Below are 6000 nucleotides of genomic sequence, written 5' to 3' on the forward strand. Positions count from 1 at the left end.
TTCGCCCATCACCAGGTGGGAGGTTTTGTTTCACACTTTTACTTTACAAATCTAATATTCCCTAATGCGAACTTGTTCTCCAACTTTAATATGCAGAAAATTCAACCTTATATAATATACATATATATTTATTGTTCTTATTTTTACTTTTACAAAACCGTTTTTGTCAACCAACCATGTCCGGCTTGGCTAGATGGGTTGAGGCGTTCGACTTGTGATCTGAAGGTCTCGAGTCCGAATACCCGTCGCACCAAACATGGTCACCTTTAAGCCGTGGGGGCGTTATAAGGTGACGGTCAATCCCACTACTCGTTGGTAAAAGAGTAGCCCAAAAGTTGGCGGTGGGTGGTGATGACTAGCTGCCTTCCCTCTAGCCTCAGACTGCTAAAATAGGGACGTTTAGCGCAAATAGCCCTCCTGTAGCTTTGTGCGAAATTCAAAACAAACAAACAAACAATCAACCAACCGAGGCCTTGGACCCTATAAAAAGAAAACTCACCATGAGAAAATTAATAAGTAGTGAAAAAACAACAACAAAAGAACACGCTTGTTTACCTTGATTACGGGGAGTATTACCTTGCCACAGGCATTTCGAGCCCTCTCCTCGTAGCACGACCTCCACTCTCTTTGTATTAAAAATACAAAAATAAAACACAGATTACTGTGAGGAGCGAGAGGGGGGAAAAATCTTCGAAAACTCCCTTAAGCTATCACCGATGATTCGTGTTTTAAGTGTCCTGAACAACTATGGGTTCTATTAAAGATGCGACAAATTCGTGTGATAGAAAACGAAGTATTGTTAAAATATCTGAAATAATATTCGAGCCACGAGAAACAACATTAGGATTGAGCAAGTGTTTGTATTCACTCTTTTTGGTTTTATATGTTCGAGATATTAATGCTGATTATGGAATTTAAGGAAATTCTCAAACGCCCCCTATTAAATTTTTTTTGGTATCATTATGTTTTAAATGTGTTATTTTGATCACACTTATAAAGTTTAACCACAGCGTAATTTACGCATGCGTATTTAGGTTTAGTGTTCTGAAACAACTGAAATGGCGTACGCACTTATAAAAAATGAGAAAATAAATTACAGAGTTTGTTTGTTTTTGAATTTCGCACAAAGCTACTCGAGGGCTGGCCGTTCCGAATTTAGCAGTGTAAGACTAGAGGGAAGGCAGCTACTCATCACTACCCACCACCAACTCTTGGACTACTCTTTTACCAACGAATAGTGGGATTGACCGTACATTATAACGCCCCCACGGCTGAAAGGACGAGCATGTTTGACGCGACGGGGATGCAAACCCGCGACCCTCAGATTACGAGTCGCACAAAGAGAAACATACAAAAACGTTAGTAATTTCCACATTTAGTTATTTCTTATTTTAGAATATTTTAATCATTATTCGGAGAAATAATATAACTGAAATATTTCACGAACTGTTTTTATATATACTTTAAATAATAGGTAAATACACTTAATACATATAAAAGGCTTTAACAGGTGTGTAACCTCAAGTATACCAACTTATTTACGTCATCCATGTTTCATCATTGGCATTTTTGGAAAAAAAAAGTTGAAAGACCTTCGTTTCGTCATTCACTCCGTAACAAGGCACACCTTTATTTTAGGTATTTCCCTCCCCTCCTAGTAGAAAATATGGCAAACGTTTTTGTTCCAGCATTTTTTTTACATTAGATTTACAACCGATAATGTTTTGGAAGTGCGAAAAGTCGACAACCACTGATTATATACAAAATATTGTTCGTTTCCTTTTACAAATTTCTAGGGTTGAGTATTTTGGAATTTCGCGCAAAGTTATACCAGGGCTATCTGCGGTAGCCGTCCCTAATTTAGCAATGTAAGACTAAAGGGAAGACACCTAGTTATCACCACCCACCGCCAACTCTTGGGCTAGTTTTTTACCAACGAATAGTGGGATTGGCCGTCACATTATAACGTCCCACGGCATGTTTGGTGTGACGATGATTCGAACCCGTTACCCTCGGATTACAAGTAGAGTGCTTTAACCACCTGGCCATGCCGGGCTTTGTGGTTAAGTAACAAATAATAATAAAATTTCAACAAATATATCAACGTTATTTATTTGGCCGATATATTGAAGAATTTTAGAAGACATTTTAATTAAGATATCTAAAATTCATATCTGTTACATTCTAATTAAACTCAAGTATAAATTTTATTCACAATTTTAGATTCAAAATATCGTAAAATAAGATACACCTCAGTGTGAGTTTTATTTTTTAACTTATACGAAACTTCAAGCACAACACAATGAGGGTTGGTCGTGATCTGGTGATTAGTGTTTAGGGCTATAGTTCTGATGAACCCCGATTCGCATCCCAGTGTCATGAAGTAATCTTTGCGCTTCGCTTTTTGGGGCTGCAAGTGAGTTGTCAGAGCGAGAATCAAGTTCTTGTGTTTGATCAAAGTAGTCTAAGAGTTACCGGTGGGAGCAGTTGACCTGATAATAATATTCTCCATTCGATACAAGAGTGAAACAGCGAAAAATACAAATATCGACCAACTGTAATAACGCGTATGGAGGAAGATAACTTTTCCTACTTTTTCTAACAAATATTTTGCGTTAAAGTTAGTCAACTGCGTGGAACATTGCTAATAACCATGTCGCCCGGAAACGGCTACTTGAAGCTCAAATTCCGAGTCAAATTTTTCGCGACTCAGATCTTTCCGCAGTTAACGTGGCTCGACTAGATACGTTGTATTTGTTTTGTTTGTTGTTGTTTTTTTTAAATTTCGCACAAAGCTACTCGAGGGCTATCTCTGATAGCTATCCCTAATTTAGCAGTGTAAGACTAGAGGGAAGGCAGCTACTCATCACTACCCACCACCAACTCTTGGACTACTCTTTTACCAACGAATAGTGGGATTGACCGTACATTATAACGCCCCCACGGCTGAAAGGACGAGCATGTTTGACGCGACGGGGATGCAAACCCGCGACCCTCAGATTACGAGTCGCACAAAGAGAAACATACAAAAACGTTAGTAATTTCCACATTTAGTTATTTCTTATTTTAGAATATTTTAATCATTATTCGGAGAAATAATATAACTGAAATATTTCACGAACTGTTTTTATATATACTTTAAATAATAGGTAAATACACTTAATACATATAAAAGGCTTTAACAGGTGTGTAACCTCAAGTATACCAACTTATTTACGTCATCCATGTTTCATCATTGGCATTTTTGAAAAAAAAAAGTTGAAAGACCTTCGTTTCGTCATTCACTTCGTAACAAGGCACACCTTTATTTTAGGTATTTCCCTCCCCCTCCTAGTAGAAAATATGGCAAACGTTTTTGTTCCAGCATTTTTTTTTACATTAGATTTACAACCGATAATGTTTTGGAAGTGCGAAAAGTCGACAACCACTGATTATATACAAAATATTGTTCGTTTCCTTTTACAAATTTCTAGGGTTGAGTATTTTGGAATTTCGCGCAAAGTTATACCAGGGCTATCTGCGGTAGCCGTCCCTAATTTAGCAATGTAAGACTAAAGGGAAGACACCTAGTTATCACCACCCACCGCCAACTCTTGGGCTAGTTTTTTACCAACGAATAGTGGGATTGGCCGTCACATTATAACGTCCCACGGCATGTTTGGTGTGACGATGATTCGAACCCGTTACCCTCGGATTACAAGTAGAGTGCTTTAACCACCTGGCCATGCCGGGCTTTGTGGTTAAGTAACAAATAATAATAAAATTTCAACAAATATATCAACGTTATTTATTTGGCCGATATATTGAAGAATTTTAGAAGACATTTTAATTAAGATATCTAAAATTCATATCTGTTACATTCTAATTAAACTCAAGTATAAATTTTATTCACAATTTTAGATTCAAAATATCGTAAAATAAGATACACCTCAGTGTGAGTTTTATTTTTTAACTTATACGAAACTTCAAGCACAACACAATGAGGGTTGGTCGTGATCTGGTGATTAGTGTTTAGGGCTATAGTTCTGATGAACCCCGATTCGCATCCCAGTGTCATGAAGTAATCTTTGCGCTTCGCTTTTTGGGGCTGCAAGTGAGTTGTCAGAGCGAGAATCAAGTTCTTGTGTTTGATCAAAGTAGTCTAAGAGTTACCGGTGGGAGCAGTTGACCTGATAATAATATTCTCCATTCGATACAAGAGTGAAACAGCGAAAAATACAAATATCGACCAACTGTAATAACGCGTATGGAGGAAGATAACTTTTCCTACTTTTTCTAACAAATATTTTGCGTTAAAGTTAGTCAACTGCGTGGAACATTGCTAATAACCATGTCGCCCGGAAACGGCTACTTGAAGCTCAAATTCCGAGTCAAATTTTTCGCGACTCAGATCTTTCCGCAGTTAACGTGGCTCGACTAGATACGTTGTATTTGTTTTGTTTGTTGTTGTTTTTTTTAAATTTCGCACAAAGCTACTCGAGGGCTATCTCTGATAGCTATCCCTAATTTAGCAGTGTAAGACTAGAGGGAAGGCAGCTACTCATCACTACCCACCACCAACTCTTGGACTACTCTTTTACCAACGAATAGTGGGATTGACCGTCACATTATAACGCTTCCACGGCTGAAAGGGCTAGCATGTTCGGCGCGACGTGGATGCGAACCCGCGACCCTCAGATTACGAGTCGCACGCCTTAATACGCTTGGTCATGCCGGGCCAGATACGTTGTATACTTTTCTTGAACTTGGTAATGGATTATTTTGGGGTTCCGCATGTGTTATTGTATGGTGAGAAATATCCTTTTAGCATCAGACAGTTCAGCAACATACCCAGACACACTTCTATTAATTCTATTTGTGGCACAAAGATTAGTGGGTGCATGAGTTGTTAATTTGACGTCCAAAATATATATACAGGGTGTTTGGAAAGTCACTGTGCACTTATATATTTATTAACAGACAAAACTGCACAGTGACTTTCCGAACATCCTGTATAATCAAACATCTAAGTACGCCCTCTACATTCCTACATTCAATTACACAACCCCCTTCAAACAAGTGATCAGCTATCGGTCAGTTACTACTTTCTTTCTTTGTGAACATGACGATGACCGAAGAAGGTTGAAACGTTGTTCGCTCCTCTACATAAAATTTTCTCAACCCATATCAGCCGCTTTTAAATATATAAAATATATATTTATCGAGGAAATTAGTACAAATATCTTGGACGAGTAATCAAAAACTGCTTCGTTTACAATTATTGGTTGTAGAGGTCCATGACAAAGAAACCTACAGTTATACAAGGTTTATTAGGTTTGACGAAGTAAGATGCTGAAGCAGTCACTGCTCCAAAATCAGTTGATGACATAACACCACCTGCAATGGAGTTTGGAGTATGTGGTATTTGGAGAGAGAGAGTAAAAGACCAGCTTTCAAATTGTTTCTATAAAACTGATGACTTCTTCTGTATTAGTAATCCTCCAACTGTTAGATACTGCTAGAGTCTTCCCTTACAAGAGTCCTCATCTTCCAGTATACACCTGCAGTCTTTGGGTCAACAAGATTTTCCACCTGCTGCTTATGTTTGAGAAGTTCGTAGATTTGGTGCAGCTTGTAAAAGTAAGTCCTATTAGACAAGTTTTATAACAATCTCTAAAGTTATGTTCCTTGCACGAAAAGCACGCACGAAGACATTCATGGTTAGATAGCACTATAGCAAAGAATCCGGTAGTGTCAAGGTGATGCAAGCTTTCGGCACTTAGCAACTTATTAGCAGTGGCAACCCAGGATTTTTTTTGAGAAATTTAAGATGTCTGATTAATTGGATGCATTGATGGGAAATTACTTTTTTTGTTCCTCATAACCTTTTGGTTCTTAATAGTTATTACAGCTGATGTATGAACTTCGAAATGAACTACGTCATCAACATTTCCCTTACCTTGTAAAATATAGGTTTAAGTTCGTTGCACTTTGAAGCACTTGCACTGTATATAAAATGAA

This window comes from Tachypleus tridentatus, chromosome 6 (genome assembly GCF_004210375.1).
Source record: "Tachypleus tridentatus isolate NWPU-2018 chromosome 6, ASM421037v1, whole genome shotgun sequence".
Classification (NCBI taxonomy): domain Eukaryota; kingdom Metazoa; phylum Arthropoda; class Merostomata; order Xiphosura; family Limulidae; genus Tachypleus; species Tachypleus tridentatus.